The sequence below is a fragment of the Zonotrichia albicollis genome, chromosome 2 (assembly GCF_047830755.1).
Source record: "Zonotrichia albicollis isolate bZonAlb1 chromosome 2, bZonAlb1.hap1, whole genome shotgun sequence".
Classification (NCBI taxonomy): Eukaryota; Metazoa; Chordata; class Aves; order Passeriformes; family Passerellidae; genus Zonotrichia; species Zonotrichia albicollis.
The window spans coordinates 35987112-36007083 of NC_133820.1; positions in this window are offsets into that span (position 1 = coordinate 35987112).

Genomic DNA, 19972 nt, shown 5'->3' on the forward strand with positions numbered 1-19972 from the left:
GTACCTGCAGCCATGGCTTTGTCCCCATGGACATGGAACAGGACTGTACGAGCTCATGTGACAGACTGCATTAGATTGCCATGACTTCCTGTGACCAGTGACATCTGAACTTCAGTGACCAGGACAAATCAAAACTGCAGAAGGAGATCTTGCTTACTAAAAATTTTGTACATTTTGGTGGTTAAACCAGGGTGTTTAATCCACAAGTTTTTCAGGCCCTCTTCTGTCTGACTGTATTGTTCTCATCATAATGTAATTCATGCAAGCAATTAGGCAGTGCTGCCTACAGCAATACCTCATCCTCCCGAGGGATTAGAGGCAAAGAGGAAGTCACCATGGTCTCCTAGCATACTTCAGTGTATATTTCTGTGTCTCTGCAGGTCTCTCCAGCCCCTTACAATTCATACAAAAACCAACAGTCTCTCATGTTTTGATATAACAAACTTGTTTTGTCTTGGGCTGTGACACGGAAAGCTTTGGGTGCTTTGAGGATTGTAGAACAGAGGTATGAACACAAGTGAAAGAAAAGTTGTTTTCAGTACACCTGGGGCAAGGGTTTTCTGACGGTAATCTGGTGTTACCACCAGTTTAAGCCACATGTGTGTCTGCTAGATGGTATGAGTGTCAGCAATCTAGCATTTCCTTATTTTTCTAGTCCTGCTGGTAATTCAATCAGAGATGTTCTCTGTCTTTTGCCCCAGGAGCAGAGCATTTACTGTGGAATGAAGAAGAATAATGTTGGCCCTTCTGCTGCTTGTATCCTGCCTCCTTTCCTTTCCTGCTGTTTCTGAACCCCCTGACCCTTTCAAAGGCAGCTCAGCAGCCTGCCCCAACTTCTATTAAATTGAATTGCAAATCTGGAGACACTGCAGTGGGAGCAAGCCATCCATTTCAATTCTGTGTCCCTGTGTCCCTCCCATGGGACCAGGGCAGATCCTGAGGAAATGCAGTCAGCATGTGTTGATTGAGCCTTCTGACGAGGGTAACTTCTGATTTAGCAAGAAACCAGTCATACGGCCCCAGCTATGCTTGGGCCAGCCAAGGCTCAGTCACAAGGCAGAAAAACATTTCTGGAGCTCTGCATGCGACTCATGGGCAGTGACTCACCCTTCTGGCAGCACTAGAGAAGCAAACTTGCAAAGCTGGGTTGCCCATTAGGAAAAATGAGGCAAAAGCAGGCAGCCAATTTTGGACAACTTACCTACCCACCCACTCACCCACTCACTGTATGACATGAACTCTTCTGACAGGAGCACCCTTCAGCAAATTGCCTTTCTGCTGAGAAGCCATGGAAGATGGATGGCCAATGGGAGGAGCACCACGAGCTGCAGCACATGCTGCAGGGAATTACAGTGCCCCGATCCTACAGTGCCCTGATCCCAAGGAAACCAGCATGGACCACAGACCCAGGGTCTGTGTCCTTACTTGGAGTGACTAATTTTCCACTGACTGCCAGAGGTGAGGGGTCAGAGGAAGAGGTCACAGTGGGTCACAGATCAGTAGAGACAATACAAATCAAAAAGAAACCCTTGGCCTTTCAGGTTAGTTTGTATTAGCAGTTGTATCTGTCTTTTTTTAGCTCCAGCCCTGCTTACCCTTTGTAGTAAACTGCTTTCCCTTGAGCACCCACAGAAGGGCAGGTCAGAAGATGGCAGAAACACTCACAAGGTTTATGCCTGACATCCCTCTGTGGTAACCCTGTGAAAACAGGATTTCACTGCTGTCGCCCCAGAGCTGCTCTCGTTCCTGGTGTCTTCAGTGACAAAAGTTTTAGCCTTTTTAAGCCATGCAAGACATGCAATAAATTGCAACACGTTATTATGTGGGTATTTTGCAGAGCTGTGCTCTGTGGTGTGCTGGGTGGCACATCAGCCCTGGTGTGGTCTGCTGGGCACCCTGTGTTCACCTTGTGTGAGCCACCAATGCCCCCTTCTGCACACTTGGGTTACAGTGTCACTTGAAAACATTCCCTTTCACCATTGCTGCATCCCAAGGGTGCTTGTTACTGACTCTAAAGGACTAGGTGTGGAGGATACAGAGAAAAGGACTTCTCACTCTACCTCAGCTTTGGTGCTCATATGTGTGTTTATGTTTCTCTTTCTTTCAGTGAAGACAACAAATGAATTTACAATTCCATGGCAAAATTAAGATTTACATGGTTACTTTTGTGCCATGCCTGTAGCCCTCATTGTGGCTGCCTTGAAAGCAATAGTTCAAATTTTCAGCAGATCTGCAGTATTTAAAATTAGGTTTGATTCCAAAACTGAGAAGCAAAAGGAGCCATCTGGCTATTTCTTGACAGAGTGTTTTTGTCTCCAGCTGACCACTAGCTCAGTGAGACTAGCATGTCCTGATGGCATGGGAATATCAGGGAATGCAGTGTGTGACCCAGAGCCCACTGCTCTGTGTGGGTGGCTGCTCCTTGCCATGGGACCCATGACATGCTCTGTTTGGAAGTTACAGGAAGGCAAAGTGCTTCCTTGCTCTCCTTTCCTGGTCAGTGGCTCTTTCTGAGATGGTAGCTCTTTCTCCCCTTCCTTCCTTTCAGGTGTGTTTGATTTGGGGTTTTCATAGGTGCTGTTTGGGGTTTTCAAGTTGCTTGGGCAAAGATCTCTAGCCCTGGGAATAAAATTGTAACAGGGCTGCACATTCAGGGATTTTGATAGGGAGCAGAAGTTGCAGGGTTTGGCTTAGTAGGGGAACGTGTTCTAGCTGTGGAGAAGATAATTGGTTGTAAAAAACATATGGCACATCTCTGTGTGAGCAAGGCGGTTGTTATGTTGACAAAATCAGCCTTGCTGACAGAATGGCTATGGTGTATTTTACTGTACAGTGAATTCTTTATCCTCTTGTATGTTTCCCTGTAGCTACTATTAGAACTTATCATCTTCAATATCCCTCTTGTCTCACATCTGGTGAGAAATAGTAAGGTCAATATCCCACAAGCCATCAATGTCTCAGCAAGCCCACTCTTTTTCTTTTTTTTTTTCTTTTTTTTTTTCTTTTTTTTTTTTTTTTTTGTCCTGGCAACAGCCAATAAATCTCAGAAGGCTTCCTTGAAACACAGGAGAGAGGAATCTGTTTGTGGTCCCTATGTTGTTAAGAGTCCTAGAATAGTTCAGGTTGAAAGGGACCTTTAAAGGTTTTCTAGTCCAACCCTTTTGCAATGGGCAGGGACCTCTTAAACCAGATCAGGTTGCTCAGAGTTGTGTCAAACCAGACCATAAATATTTCCAGAAACAGGGCATCCGCCATACCTCTGGGCAACCTGCTCCAGTGTTTCACCACTAATACCTGCTTTATTCGTTAGAATAATCTCTTCTTCTTGAGCTGGAAAAAACCCAGAGTGTCCCAGGAAAAGGTGGCCTTGTGCCCAGGAATGAGATGGTTTCCATGGCAATAGATTAAGATGGGCTGTCTAAGGCCAAAGAAGATCTCAGCAAACTCTGAGAAAATCTGGGGTGTTGGTGCCCATTACAGTCTGCAGGCACAGCACCATGGTGTCTGAGTCCCTTTGATGAGCTGTGAAATAGAAATGGACTCTGCAGCTTCCGAGTGATTTACATTCAAAAGGTGCTGCAGCACTGCCTGATCTGGTCAATATTGCTGGAAACAAAGCAAACCAGTGGTGAATTTACTGCTCAGGGTTGTGCTTTCACAAGAAAAGTAGGGTAGAATTAGTCCTTGAATCATGACAGTTCCTTTCTGTCCTTTCTTTATAGTCTGGTCATGACCCTCAGCATGGGAATGTGGGAAAAGGAGTTTTGGGATTATTTAGTCCCATATGCTTTGATACAGGGATTGAAAATTTAATCCTCTTACTGCATGTAGTTTTCTCCATGAGACTTAACAGAAACTTGAGACAGAGGCATCAGGTTGGGAATGTCATTCTGTTTGCTTTAGACTTCTGTGCTTTGGCCATCTGCAAATTGAAGTGGCTCCAATAATGGGCAGCCTCCAGCAAAATATCTGTGTGGTTTTTTGAGGAGCCTAACGGTAGGACTTGCTTATTTGGAGATATTTTAGCATGCTTGATGTAATCTATCTTCTTTTCTGACTGTAGGTTGTTGAGAGGAGCGATTCTCTGCAAAAGAGGAGAACTATTTTTTGAGAAGAAATCTGGTTCTAGCTTGACTGCTTATTCGGTATCTAAGTGGATATTTCTTTTCTTATTTGCACAGCTTCAGCCAGAAGAAGGTAACAAATCTGCTGCAATCTCTGGTGCAAGTCTTTCTTACTTATGACTTTAAGGAAAATATGGGTTTAGAATCCCTTTTTAGACAGGCTGCTTCAGTTGTTGCCCAGAAAGTAACTCCAAACTATGTATTAGCAGCTTCGGCTATTTTTTAACAACAACAACATCTTTTTTATATTAATAATTTATGTGCCTAAGAATTTCCCTGTCATTCTTCCCCTCAGAATTGGTTTTGGGTTTTTTAATTTTTTTTTTTATTAGCTCCCTGTTGAGCAGACTATGTTTTGATTTGGGGAGAAATGATAGTTACTGCTTGATGACAGTTGAGACAGACATTATTGGGAACATCCCTGCATGTCTCACCAGCAGTTGGATGTATTTGGCTGAGCTGATGCTGGATGACATTTTCACTCAGTGTAAGACAGCCCATGTGGTTGAGTGCTGGTGTCCTGCTGTGTGGTAGGACATAAATTAAAAGCTGGCACCTTGGCACTGGTAAGATTGCCTTGTCCATTTTTATGTCTTTAGCATGGCCAGTTAAAAGCAGTAAGCAAGCAGTGAGCAATCTTTTCTACAGCCAGCTTCCAAAGCCCCAACCATTAGCAGATAAGGAAATTTAAAAGTCACAGATAAACAATAAAGTTGCATAGTTACCAGCAATGAAACTATCAGAATCCCTTCTGAATGTATTTCTTCTTTTTATCCAAACAACTTATTCTAAGAAGACATACATGTATTTAAACACTACACAAAACAGCTACTTCTACCTAACCCTGTCAGTTCTGATGATTCTTTATTGGTGAAATAACAACTAATTGCTCCTTAAGTACCCCAGGCTTGTAAAGTTTGTTGACAGTCATGTTGTTTAGTTTTTAATTACTTTGTTCATAAGCTATTATTCAGGCTTTTGGTTACCACTGTGCTCTTTTCATAGACTTGTTGATTGTCCCAGCTGGCAGAGCCAGTGTTTGTCTTCAAACTCACTCCTCAGTGAAACTGTGTGAAGGTCTCAAGCCCAAGATCCTTTCGAGGGTCTTTCCAGGCCTCTTGCTATCAGTGCGTCTCTGCACCTCTGTTCCATTTGCTTTTCTTGTTTTGAGGAAGCAGGAGGCTGTCTCATTTCCCTGAAGAGCCAAGCACCCCTGTCAGCCACCATCACTCATGGTGACTGTGGCACACAGCTGTGATGGATTGACACCGCTGCGTCTCATGGGATAGGAGGTCCTCCTGAAGACCCCATGAAGTAGCATGAAATAGGAGCATAAGACTTTTCCCATAAACCACTTCAAGATCAAAAGTTGAGGCTCTTCAAACTCAAAATTATTTATTATCAATTAGACCATTTTGGCATAAAATTGTTCGGTTTGCAATAATCACCAAGGAAAACTCAAACTTTTTCATTGAAACTTTTGATTATATTATTCTCCCTTTATTCTCTCTTATATTATTTTTTCTTTTCATTGAGATTTTCTATTCAAACAGCTGACAGTAAATTTCTGATGTTGCTAAACTGAACCTCCAAGCAGGTGTTTCTACCTTCCCATATCAGTTTCTTGCACATTGAATGGAAACCTCTGGGCAACTTCAGTGATAATGTTTTTATTTGTTTCCTTGCCCCAATATCTCTCACAGATGAAAGAAAAATACAGGCTAACAATGTCCAAAGCAGCCAAGTCCCCTCAGACTAAGCTTTATCCAGGCCACCATGATTAGTGCCAGCTTTAAGCAGAGCTAACACAGGCAGCTACCCAGGGCAGCAGAACAGTCACTGCTCCTCTGCCTTCTTTTCTGTGTCAGAGCCACTGAGACAGGGCTGCTGCCATGCACACGGGCTGAGGTGTGTGAGCCAGTGGCCGTGCCTGGGTGTGCGCTGTCTCCCTGGGAGCAGGGACTGCTGCCCATCTTCCTCCCACTCCCCTGGCATCACCCTGAGGGTGCAGCTCTCCCAGCTCCTGTTCTGCCCTCTGCTTGCCATCCCCAGGCAGAGAGAGCCCATGTGTGCTACTGCTCAATAAGGTAGCAAAGCTGAAATTCATTTACCCCAACAAAGGGTTTTGAACTGGCAGTGCAAGATGTTCTGCCTTATATTTATAAATGAGGTCTGTGTTCTTCAGTCTCTCAGATTCTTTGGAAAGCATTACTACACAAAATATTCCTACCACTGAATTTTCTGTATCTTCACATAAGTCATTTGAATGGTTGTTAGGTGTAGCCTTGGTACCTTCAGAAAACAGTTATTTGCCTCTGCCCTTTTTTCCACTTGGATCCCTGTGTACATTTGTGTGTTGTGTGTGTGGCTGATGGGAGGAATATATATTGTACACAGGCATTTGTGCGTGAGCGTGATTTTGACCAAGTCTGTGCTTATTTAATTGAGTCTGATGATGATTTACATAGAAGGTTTGAAACATAGATGCTGGGTATATATTCTGAAGCTTATGGATAGACACCTCTATGTAGACAAAGGAGAGGAGGAGGTTCAGGAGTGACATTATCACTCTGCAACCACCTGAAAAGAGGTTGGGTCCAAGTGGGGGTCTGCCTCTTCTACCAAGCCACTAGTTAAAGGATGGAAGGACATAGTCAGGGGAGGCTCAGGCTGAACATTAGGAGGAATTTCTTCAGAAGGGGTGATTAGACATTGGAATGGAGTGCTCAGGGAAGTGGTGGAGTCACCATCCATCCCTGGAGGTGTTTAAGGAAAGACTGGACATGACACTCAGTGCCATGGTCCAGTTGACATGCTGGTGTTCAGTCATAGGGTGGACTTGAGGATCTCAGATGCGTTTTCCAACCAAATTGGTTGAGTGATTCTGTAGCTGAGTTTTGCTTAGTGCAGAGAACTGAAGTGCAACTCTGGGTCCTGAAGCTTGTGTTGCCTGTTCCTCCCACTGTAGGAGCACCTCCAGTTCCTGACAGGGGCTGTGAGGCATCACATGCCAGGTGAAGAGATGTCCACTGTGGTTAAACACTGCAGTACCTCTGGTGCATTGCCTGGGCTGGTTCTAATAAAGATGATGCAGGTGTATGATGCAGCCACAAAGTCTTCTCCAGATGAAGAGTCTCCCTGTTCCAAGAGACACTTGAGGTGGATACTTCTAGCCAGAGTAATAATACCATTCATGCCTTGTGAAGACTGACCTAGAACAGAGGCTAGACTGAGTTAAAGAATAAAGTAGGTATTTATTAAAAAGCCTCTATGGATACACCTTGGGCAGTACAAGAGCCCAGCCAGGCTACACCCAAGATGAACCTAAAATAGTCACAAAATGGATGATCGGTCATGATGTCTCACACTTTTAAAGTTTTGGTCCATTTGCATATTAGGGTTTAATTTGCATATTTACAGCTTTAGGTACAGCTTTAGGTTATGAAGTCCCATCCTTCTTGTTTTCTCTCTTCAGTCTACCATTGTTTATGTTCTTGGGCCTGAAACTTGTACCAGTTGTCCTTGGTCCCAAGCTAGGGAAGGAATTGTTTTGTCCACCTGCTCTGTGAAGAGATCTTACCAAAACTTAATATAAAGTACTACAGAACTACACACCTAGGCAGCACAGAATCTTAAAATATGAAAGCTAAAACTTAAGGCATCACTGTCATGGTGGGCAGTGGCTGCAGAAGTGGTGTGTGCAGTCACACAACATGAGCTCTCTTTGGTGGCTGCGATGCTACAGCTCAGTGGCAACATTTCAGTGCTGCACAAAAGATGCTCTCATGCTTCTACACTGCACTAGTGAGGGCCATGACTGTGGATGTGGTGGGCAGGACATGCATGGGGAGAAACAAGGGCCAGCTTTTTATTTTTGTTGTTTTGTGGGGCAGGCCATATGTTGTGCATGCTGACATGGCCCCTTCAAGTCGCTATGTGGGCAATAAGAGGGTTACATGTTGTTTGGGTGGCAGGCACTGTTCTGTGTGCTGGACCTCCACAAAGGACAAGAGAAAAATCAAACAGAAATGCTGCTGTTGTGGACACAGCACAAGGCAGAGCTGTATCTTTGCTTTAGTTCTTCATGCTGTTTCCTATGACTTTTTTCCCTTTCATTGTTTTCAGGGCAGGGAGATCTTCACTTTATCTGTGGAGTGACCTTCCCATTCCCTGCCTGCAGCACTGGAAAGAGATTAGCTCAAATGAGAAAACACAGAAGAAACCTGCTGGAGCCAGTATGGGAAAGTCTGACAGGAGGAGTGAGCAGCAAGGTGTCTGAGCACGGCCGGGCAGTCTCCAGGGGGCACAGACACAGGATGATTTCAGACCCTGGTAACACTGTTCCATGGGGAATTGCAACCACTTTCATTAGCAGCTAACTTTAGCATTTCCCCAGAGCAGCAGGAGAGGGGGACATGAGAAGTCCCTGGAGAGGAGGGGGAAGCTAGCAAAAAGGAGCAATGAACACAAACTGGAATAGATTTTCTAAAGAAGATTCTGCACACCTGGAGATCTTCCAGGAGGGCATCAAGAAAAAAATTGGAGTGGTTGCACTTAACCCAAAGGAAAGCTGATGGGGAAAGATTTTCTTGTTCCAAATATCAAGAGTTCCCAAGTCTGTGAATCTTCATGTGCTTACAGCATGGTTGCCTTTAGGCTGTGAGGTCTACTGTGGGCTATGAGCAAATTCCCTCACTTGGCACCCTCATTTGCAGTGCAGTGCCTGAGAAATTGGTCAAGACCCACCCTGATCCTGTATCAGGTTGAGGTGAAAAGTACAGCTGGAGGTTGGGGAAGCCAGCGTGTTATGAACATATGCAATGAGACACTGGCTGTGAGGACCAAGAACACACTTTCTGGGTACAGAGTGGGTTCTAGGCCTGCAGAATATAACAGCAGGTGTGGGGAGGAGGAATTGGATCATGCTGGGTAAGCAGACAAAGAAGAATTTCAGGCAGAATGGGCAGGATATGATTATGCTTCTCTCTGCAGCCAAATATCGTCTTCCTATGGCTGGACATAGCTTGCATGGAAATGGCTATTCCCTGGGCCCTAGCTAATACAGTAAGGGTTACTGCACTGCACAGTGGCAATAAATTTTGTGTGTATGACAGAGGAGTGGGCCGGAAATGTTTGTTGAGGAGAAGCTGCTGTCAGCATTGTGCCTTTTATTAGTCTGTACTTTTCTTCCTTCCCTCTAATGAAATGCCCATTGACATTTATGGTCTTGTCACCTGGTGAGAAAGCCATTGTCACCTCTACTGACACTTCTTCCATCACAGCGGGACCCATTTGTGCTCTTCAAAGTAATTTTCATCTTCTTTTTCATGGAAAAACCTTTCCTGGATGGATTTACCTGCCCATTGAACTGGCAAAGATTACCTCAAGACAGCAGCAGAGTGGACCTCTATGGCTTTGCTGTCTGTGAACTGCACCTGCATTCTTCTAGGGACACTTGAGGAGCTTGTGTCATGGGCAGTCTGCAGTTTACACCCTGCAGCCTATTGTAAAGCATCCAAACACACCCTGTTCTCCAGGACTCACTCTTCATTTTTCTCACTCACACACACAAGGTCTTTGCCTTGCTGTATATTTCAGGTAGCTCTTGGTCCCACTGGCTCTTTTATGGGGATGGCAGGTCTCAAAGACAAGCTTTGCTCACTTTGCTCACTCAAAGACCATCTCAGTGTCTCAACTAGGAAAGGACAACAATGGGAGCTCAACCCTCATTAGCTATCAGAAACACTAGAGAGAGCCCTTAATGGTATCCAAGATGTGAAAAAAAGTTCTTAGTTTCCATGAGATACAGGATTAAGATGGCTATGAACCTGTGCTTCAATAGTAGTAGAGTTTATGGTGCTATTTGCTTTACTGCAAAGCAATAGTTATTTTATTCTGAAGGCACATGGCTTCATTGACAAACAGCTACACATTCCTTTGTAACGTGTCTTGGTCAGGCAAGGGTTTTTAAGATAAAATCTACCATACTACCTGTCAGTTTAAAGGTAAATAATTAGTCTTTGCTCAGTTGTCTTTGGTGTCTTTCATATTCTTTTTTGCTTGTTTCTTTGTTTTGTTTCTTTTGTTGAAGTTTTTTGTTTGCTTGTTGGGTTTTTTTGTTGCTGCAGAGGGAGGATCTTGGCTTTTTCTCCAAGGTTTTCTTCAGCATTATAAAACCTCTGAGCAGAACTGGCCACCTACTTCCACGGCTGGTAGGGCGAGATCACAGAAACCTTCCACAGTCTCTCAGGGGAATTCCTTGGTTGCTGGTAGGAGTCTATGAGGAAAGAAGAAGGCTTGATGCCAGTACCATACCCACCAGCATGCGCACCTCTAACCATCAAATTTTCATAGTCATGGGGGAAGATGTTTGATTTTTAGGTCCAAGTGTGCTTGCCAGGCAGCTGTTTTCTACCTCCTCAGAGGACACACAGTGGGCTTGAAGGAAGACTAATTCTGGTCTTCAGGCTGCCAGCTGGACCTCTCTGGTATGGCGTTGGCATCTGGACAAAGTACAACTCCTGTGTGCTCTCTTCTAGTGGTTAATTTCTGAGTATGGAAAAAACAGGAAGAACAACTCCTAAGTCTGGAGGTGCACAGGTCTTACTACATCACATAGCAACTGAAATAAAAAAAAATCTTTACTCCTTCATATCACAGAATCACAGACTGGGTGGGTTGGAAGGGGCCACAATGGGTCATCTGCTCCATCCTCCCTGCTCAAGCAGGGTCATCCCAGAGAACATGACACAGGAGTATGTCCAGATGGTCTGGAGTATCTCCAGTGAGGGAGACACCACAGCATCTCTGGTTCCAGAGCTTGGTCAGCTGCACAGTAAAGAAGTTGTTCCTCATGTTCAGGTGGAGCTTCCTGTGCATCGGTTTCTGCCCGTTGTCTCTCGTCCCATGGCTCAGCACCACTGGGCAGAGCCCGGCTCCATCCCCCTGGCACCTCCCTTCAGATACTGACAGACATTGGTGAGATCCCCTCTCAGTCATCTCTCCTGGAGGCTGAACGGGCCCAGCTCCCTCAGCCTTCCTAAGAGGGATGCTCCAGTCCCTTAATCATCTTTGTCATTCTGCTGCCCTGGCTCCATGTGCTCCATACCCCTCCTGTCCTGAGGAGCCCAGAACTGGACACAGCACTGCAGGTGTGCCTCAGCAGGGCTGACAGAGGGGCAGGATCACCTCCCTTGACCTGCTGGCAATGCTCTTCCTAATGCACCCCTGGATCCCATTGGCCTTCTTGGCCCTTGGGGCACTGCTGGCTCACAGACAGCTTGCTGTCCACCAGGACCCCCAGGTCCTTCTCCACAGAGCTCTTTCTAGCAGGTCAGCCCCCAGCTGCTGCTGGTGCAGGGGGTTACTCTTCCACATGTGCAGGACTGCGCATTTGCTGAATTTCAGGAGGTTCCTCTCTGCTCATCTCTCCACCATGTCGAGGCCCTTCTGAGGGGCTGCAGAGCCCTCTGAGGTATCAGCCATTGCTCCCAGCTTTGTGTCGTCAGTGCACTTGCTGAGGAGGCATCTGCTCCTTCAACCAAGCCATGGATGAAAAGTAAAACACAACTTTTGAGTTAAATAATATCACTCCCTGCATCAAAGGTAAGAACTTTCCTGTGAATTAAAAGGCATAATATGCAAGAGAGTTGCTTCATCTTGTTTCAGTAAATAACATGAATATACTACACTTATGAAAACTGCCCTTTATTGATTTAATCTTCCAGCAGATAATTTTTTATGTTGTGGCTAAAACTATTTGCTGGAAAAGACTGTTCCTCCTCACTATCCTGAATCTGGCTTGAAGAGCGACATATTCACTCACATCTTCTTTAGGCCAGTTAAAAGGAGAATAAAGTAATCATTTTTTTCCAGTAACTCAGGCATTTTCCGCTCTCTGAACCTTTGTCTTATAACAGCTGAACCATAGGTCATCATTATTTTTCTTATAACCCTTTCTAGGTATAACACTGCCTCTATCCCCTTTGACAACACCTTCTTTTCCTCCTCTTTCTCTCTTTTATTATTTCATAACTTTCTGTCTGGTCTAGACATAAAATCCTAGGAGACATGTATTGTTTATTTACAGAATTTTTTATTCTCAGCTCTTTTAATAAATCCTATCCAAGTAAATAAAAATTAATCTGTAAAAATGCTGTTTAAAAATAGTGCAGTCAAAGTCTTCTCTAAGGTCAATAGCAGCAGAAACTTGTGAGATAGTACAATTAAAAAAGGTTACTGAAAGACCATCCTTGAATGTTTGCTCCTGGGCTCTCTGAAGGACTTCCACAAAACTTGCTGTTTGACCATCTGATACTAGGAGACAAGCAGGCAGTGAACGGCTGAATTTACTTGAAGAATAGTTGGAAATTTCTCAGAACTGGGACAACAATGGACAGTTGCTAGCAGGGGCATTTTAAAACTTATCCTTTCGAAGTTCAAGGCATAACTCCCATTGCACAAAATGCTACCCATACTATACAGCCAGGCCATGGGTTAAACACCATATTCCCTACAATATCACTTTATACAAGGGTCATTTGGTTTTGTTTTTGGTTGGGGGTTTTTACTTTGTTTGGTTTTGTTTTTTAATATATCTTTACAGTCAAACAATAAAGGCTTTATTTTACATTCACAAGATTAAGTAATTTCTTCACTCACAAACTTAGAGTTTAAGGGACAGAAGGGAATAACATACTATCATCTAATCTGACGCATGCCAGAGACATTTATCCAGCTGTTTCAGTAATGAATCCAATAACTTGTATGTGCTTAAAATAATGCATCATCCAGTAAGGCATCTGATCTTGATTTGAAAATTTTAAAATGTGCCAAAGTCAGCCTACTTTTGTACTCCATTCTTAGATTTGTTAAAAAAACCCAAACAGGTCGCATTTCTTGTCTGAATTTGTCTGTGTCTAGCTTCATGTTAGGATTTGTTGTTTTCCTTTTCTCTGCCATACTGAAGACCCCATAAGCAATGGACAATTCTCTGGAGGTGTTTAAAAATAAGTTGGTCACCTCTTGGTCCCCTCCTTGACAAGGTGAGGAGACTGAGCTATCTATACATTAGTCACATCTTCGAGCTCTCTGAGCTGCCCTCTGTCATGTTCTCTTCTGAGTCCAGTTTTCAACCCATGGTTGTGTACAGAAACAAATGAGCAACACAGAGCCCCTGTGCTTTGCTGATGCCATTTTTGGTGCCAGTGCTTTCCCCAGCTGGGACAGAGCCTCCTCTCTTACCCGTAAGATGTGCTCTCTGGAGCTGTTTAATTTTGGCTTGTGTTCACAGCTTTTTTGGGGAATTCCGTCATATAACCGAGCCCAGCAATCTCTGTATGTTCCTATTTCCTTATGCAAACAATCTGCAACTTTTTCTTAGAGGAGGATTCTACACAGCAGCAAGTTCTGGAAAGCTCTTTCATTCAGCTATAAATTTGAAGAGATTTCTTTTCTTTTTTTGAAACCTCAAACTTTGAAAACAGCTGTTGTCTCCATTTGAAAGAACACAGCATAAATATGCCATTTATGAAACTGCAAAAGTGTGGGAAATTGAATAATGTTTCCAGACTTTAGGAAACAGACACTTGGGCTAGGGTTGGTGTGAAGTTCTTTGAGGAATGAGAAGCTTGTTTATTTTGTTTAGACCAAAATCTGTTCAAAAATAGTGCTATCAGCTTACCCAGTGTAAGAGGATGTTCCCACAGTAGCCTTCCTCTGTATTGCAACTGAAGACTGCTTTAGGCTGATCATGGATTCTGTTCCATTTGGAGGACTTTCACGTGCTTTAATCTACTGAGATCTTTGAAACCGTCTCCTCTTTGCAAGTCCCACTCTGCAATCTCCTCCTTCCATGATTCACCTCATAGGAATTCCTGAATAAGTTTTTTCTTCAGTTTTACCAATAAGTGATGCTCTTTGTGATCCCCTGTGGAGCTGTGAAGCTCAGGGTAGGTATTTGCTAGAGAAATACAGGAGCAAAGGATATTGGGAAGAGGGCTAAAGCAACTCAGATGTGATGCATTTGTTATTATGGGGCTGTAGGAAAAGCCCTCTTTCCTTTACCCATCCCAATTTTCTTTTTCATTAGCCTCCTGACGCTAACCGCCGAATAATTTCTAAAGTAAACCACCCATAAATATTGCACGAGTCTCCAGTACTAAAAGCTGATAAAGTTTATAGCACTTATAAAATAAATAGAAGGAAATGCTTTTCAGTTTCCTATTTATACATCTCAAGAGAGATCTCAGGTATGATTTATCACTTCAATTTTAACTGTATTAGTCTCCCCCTATCACATACACACAACTCTTTCCCTTGGTCATTCTTTTTTTCTCACACACAGCTGCTTCCTCTTTTCCCTGTACACGTGCTCACACCCACACAGCCATTTGCCCTCCACATCCTTTGCTAACAGGCAGGAGACTGTGCTCTTTTCGAGAGTATCGAGTGCCATCAGTTTTCACCAGAGTCAGCAGGCGTCGAGAGTTCTCAGCATTTAGTGAGGGGCTCTCAACCACACGTAATTCAAAGGAAAAAGCTACTTTTTTTCAAGTGAACGTGGCACGCGGCCAAAGAAGGATTAAAAAAGAGGGAGGCAACATTTGGACGTGGGTGGATCATTAAAGCACGGAGAGTATAGTTAACATAGGGTATGTTTCTTTTTCGGGCATTTCTATATGCTTTCCAAGTGTTAATGGTTCTAAGCATGCAGCATTCATCCTCAATTGCCAGCACATTGCACTTGAGCAGATAAATGGACTGTGGCTAATAACACCCTTTTTCTTGGAGGAAATGAACATCACTCCTTCTGTTTTATAAAAGTAGAGGCACACTTCTGGCCACGTACTGTGAGTCTGAATTAGCATTTTATTTTGGTGCAAAGGTGCACTTCTGAAGTAAACATCCTCGTTTCTCCATTTAGTTTATTTTCCCATTTAAATGGAAACTTTTTCCAGAAATATATCTGCTAACAGGCATTCAACCCATGGGGCCAGACTACAGCTAAACCAACTTAAACTCCCAAAAACATGTAAATGTGGACATCAGCTTGTCAGTGCCAGCTGTTTTGCTTTAGAGCTCCATTCCTATTACACTGCAGCACTAGCTAATGTGTCAAGCCACATCACTACCACAGCATTTGACACCACTGCATCCTAACTGCATTTTCCTGTTCTGGTTCTACATTAAAAACCAACTAAACAAGAATGTCTTTCATGACTGTGATTGAAATAAATGCATTTATGTTTGAAATTCCCCACAGACTTCACTTCCAAGGTTTTTCTTCCCAAAACCGTCAATTGATACTGGAATATGAAGAACAATAAAAAAGAGACCACAAAAGCCTGAAGTCCTCAAAACTAAAGTCTAATTTGCTCCAAGCAAATAAAGGAATTAAAACTGCTGCTTTTGATTCTGCTTATTTTGAGCTTTCCATCTCCTTATCACAGAAGGGAAACTGAAGTTTAGATGATGTGAACCTGCTTGCTGCAAGAACTCATGTTGAATGGATAGGTGAGTGGTACAGATAATGGAAGAAAAGTTCAACATAGGAGAAAAAAGGAATGACAGCTGAAAATATCTGCATGCAGTGAAAGGAGAATTCTTTAAAAGCAAATGCTTCTCTTACTAAAAAAAATCCAAGCAAACTGATGTAGGGTGAACAGTACTGTATAGACATAAAGAATTCTTCCTCCAGGGTGTCAAGAAGTTGCATTTCTGTTTGAAATTTGCAAAGCCCTTCTTACAATTTCTTCATATATTCTCTGATGTCTGTCTCTGCACATGAAAGGCCACTGAGAAAATGTTACTTTTTTTTTCAGTGAATTATGCTCAATTGTTTGGCTGAGGCTCTGCCTCACTGATCCTCCTTGTTACAAAATATTGCCTTGTCAGCACTGGCATTCTGGAGGGCCTGTCCAATTCCTCTCCAGTTGCCATTTCTCTGGCTAAGGCTTTGCTGTTGTTGATGCAGGAGCTCTCACCTCTACAACATCTGATCAAACCATTGTCCTTTTGTTATTCAGTCTGTTAGGTAGCACAAAGAGATCTTTCACTATTTACTGCTTTATACCCTACTGACCATGCTGTTGTCTCATATTGACAGCAACCACAACTGCACTTTTCCACCTGCTCAGGACGAAGACACCTAGTTAATTAGTATCAACTCTATTCCTTTCTAGTTCAAAGCTTACCCAATCCCTGTGGTCACAGAAAACCACTTCAGGACACAAAAAAGTAGTATTCTGGTTTAGTTCATTATTTATCATATCTGAAAAATTGACCTGCTGGATAATACTGGGATCTATTCATTATCTTCAGGAAATACTGAAACTGTAAGAAGAGAACTGTAACTTCAAATGACTTATAATTCCACCATTTAACCCCCCTGTTGTCATCCTGAGACCATCAAGCACAAGGTTTGTTTCAGCTGAGCTCAGCCACCTAAAACCCAGGCATGTAAGTGTGAAGTCAGAGTCCCTCTATAATCAGTGGGGAGACACAAGTGGCTACACATGATGTTGCTTCTATCTACTAGAGACACCTCTTAGGATGAGATGAATGCTTCCTAGGTTAGGAAACTCATTTATCCATGTGGCCTGTATTGTCAATAAAATGAGAAGGTTCCTTCAGAGGGGTGATTGAAAGACAGATTTTGCTGCTTTGTGATGCAGGAAAAGGTTGAAGAATGCACAGAGAAGGCAAGTCTGTAGTCATATTCTGGCATGCAGTTACCTCTCCATGCAAATGCTTTGCTTTCTAAAAGCCACCATGAAAGTCAGAAGGATAGCGTCTTTTGGTTGCCATCCGGCCCTAGTGAGTAAGTTATTGAGGATTTTCATAGAAATAAGGCAATTCCTGAGCTTCTAAAAAAGCAGCTGCTCCGCAATTCTTCCTTGTCAACCTTTTCAACACGTCACCCCTGTCTTTGCAAGGTCTTTCTGCTGTGCATATTTCCTATGGCAGCAAAGAGGTTAATGAGCAAGCCACCCACCACAGCCTGCTTAGGATAACAATGGATTCAGGCGCTGAACTGCCTGGCACATACTGCAAGGACAAGTGCCAGAGAATACAGGAGCAAAGCAGAAGAAGTGCCTGGTTACTGAGGGAAATGAACAAGGCCTGGAGATGGTGAGGGGAAGCAACCTGACCAACAGCCATCAAAAACCAGGTGGATTTATTGGCCTGCCAAGAAGCAGCTGAGTGAAAGCAATATGTAAAATGTAAATGTCAGTGAGCAACATGAGCTATGGAACTCTGTGAATAGCCTGTAAAGACCAAGCCTGATGTGCCAAAGCCTTTATTTGCAGAAATCAGTTCTCTCACCTGTCACTGACTAGGGAGGATGGACTGAGCTTTCCAAGTGTGGAAAATGACATGGTTCCTCTCAAACCATTTAATTCTGTGTATCCTTAAGGTAAATCGTGCCTCTTGATGAGCAAAGATCCACAAGCACTATAGAAGAGCCCAGTCAAGGTCCTTTGGTCCTGCAGAGAAGATTGATAAGGATCAAAACAAACAGAATTTTTCTTCCTGAAGCCTGAAAAATTTTGAACAAGATACCAAGCACCAATGTACAGCTTAAATCCTCTCTGGTTCCTCTCCTGGAATAATGGGTTTTTGCAAGCTCAGTAGTCTTCCTGTATCACACTTGCTCCAAAAGCTGAAAGATTCCCTTGCTCTGACAAATAGATAGGAACAGCAGGCCAGTGAGCCCTGCATTTTCCTTACTGTGCCTCAGCACAGGACTGGCAGAGAAGAAATATCAGCATGGAGACTGCTCCATTCAGCTGTGAGCCTCTCCACTGAGACTGCCAATGAGAGTGAGTGTAGCAAGCTCCAAAGAGCTGTGGTTTTAGTGGTATGGGCACCTGTCCACTAGGAAGTGTGCTGAAACCTCCGACGCATTTCACAGGTTCCACCAGAGACCCATCAAACACTAATAACATTCAATCACTGCTAACCAAGGCTGATTTTGGACCAAATGCTTGGAAGTGAAATACTGCCTATCCCACCGCCCACCCCTGCCATAAGTCAATTATACATTGCAGTATTTGAAACCAATAAAACAGAGCTTTTTACTACAAGTCACGGCTTTCTTTGGAAGGTATTGCAACCACAGTTGAGTTTGGTAACTCCGCACATAATTTATTTTATTTTCTTTAATGATTCTATCCATATATATCTTGTTACTGACCTTTTTATCCAAAATGTTGCTAATTTTTTTTTAAATTGCAAAGAATATTTTGTTTCCTTGTTCCAGTTGGCAAAGAACTATATAATCTTGTTCCTTATTTAGATGCATTTGCTCAGACAGCTTTCATACTGCCCACAATTAGAATCCACCCTAATTCAAACACCATCACTTATCACATTCCAACCCACTCAATACAGTGCAGTGGCAGAGACATCCAGGCATCTGTTGAGATGACCTAATGCCAGAGTCTGAGCTGTGGTTTGGTGCCATAAAGAGACCTGCACCAGCTCTAAGGGTGTCCAGTTGCTTCACTGGGCAGTCAAATGCCACCAGATGCAGATTTCTTATATATGACCTATGAATCAGCAGGGATTTGTAGTGATATGGTCTAATACAAAGTTAGTTTTGCATGGGGACAACTTGCTGCTGGGTTCAGCTGGCTTTGAAACAGGTCCTTAGATAAATACGGCAGATCTTGACTGGAGCACAAGTAGCTCAGTGTGGCAAATAACTTTATAACCCTGATGATTCCCAGAGAGAAAACACCTGTCAGCACCCCATCTATTCCAGGAAGAAGGAAAATTTCAAGACAAAAGATGAAAACTGTTGTTTTAGTTCCAGCTGCATTTACCAGATGAGGTATATCTACAATTTCAGTGCTTCAGTGGAAAAGAACAACAGTCTTTAAAAGTGAAGGAAAGCAAAACTAAGAGTGGCAAATTTTTAATTAAAAGAGGAAAGGGATGAAAGGTGAGGTGATAATTAAGTACAAAACAGTATCATGTGTTAAAGCACACTAAATAACAAGACATTCTACCTCTGTCCTCTGTCCTACAGAGGTTTAAAACAAACAAACAAACAAACAGACACTCAAACACAAACAGACACACAAACAAAATCAAGGGAAGCCATTTAGTGATTATAAGAAAACACAGTGCTTGAGGGACAGGGAATTGTTTCTCTGTGGCAAGATGGGGACCAATTCCCAGCCCAGGCTCTTCAGACCTTCCTTTTTCTTGACCCTCTTGCCTCCCTTCCCCCTCACCTCCCCCTTCACCAGCTGCGGCCTGCCATCCCTCTGCTGCTGCTCTCCCCTCATCCTTTGCTGTCTTTTTGACTTTTCGCAGTTCCCTAGCAACAGCTGTTTGCAGCTGACAGGAAGAGCTGTGGACATTTTGCAGGCAGAGGGATGGGCAGGGCTTGGCCTCAGCTCATGGGTGATGGCTGACCTCAGGAGCAGGGGACACGCAGCAGCCACAGGGCAACAATTTCTGCTCCAATCTCTGGTTACAACCTGAAACAGGGGGACATCACTTAATTCTTAAGCTTCAATTGTTCTTCTTACTGGTTAACAAAAGGTTACTCATTCTGCTTCACTGGAAACACTTATTTCCCCTTGCCAAACACTGGGCTTCAAACAATGGAAAAGCCTGTCAGACATCATCAATGTGGCAATCACATGATAGGGATGTATGTATTCAAACATGGTACAGGCATCCTCATTCCTCTCACTAAAAACAACAGCTCTGATTTCCATAATCTGGGTACTGCCCCGACAGCCCTACTGTCCAGCCCACCTTGCTGCTGGAGGCTGTTAGCTCTGGAGCAGCCCTGGGAGATGTGTGCTAAAGCTCAGCTCTGCAGGTTTTAG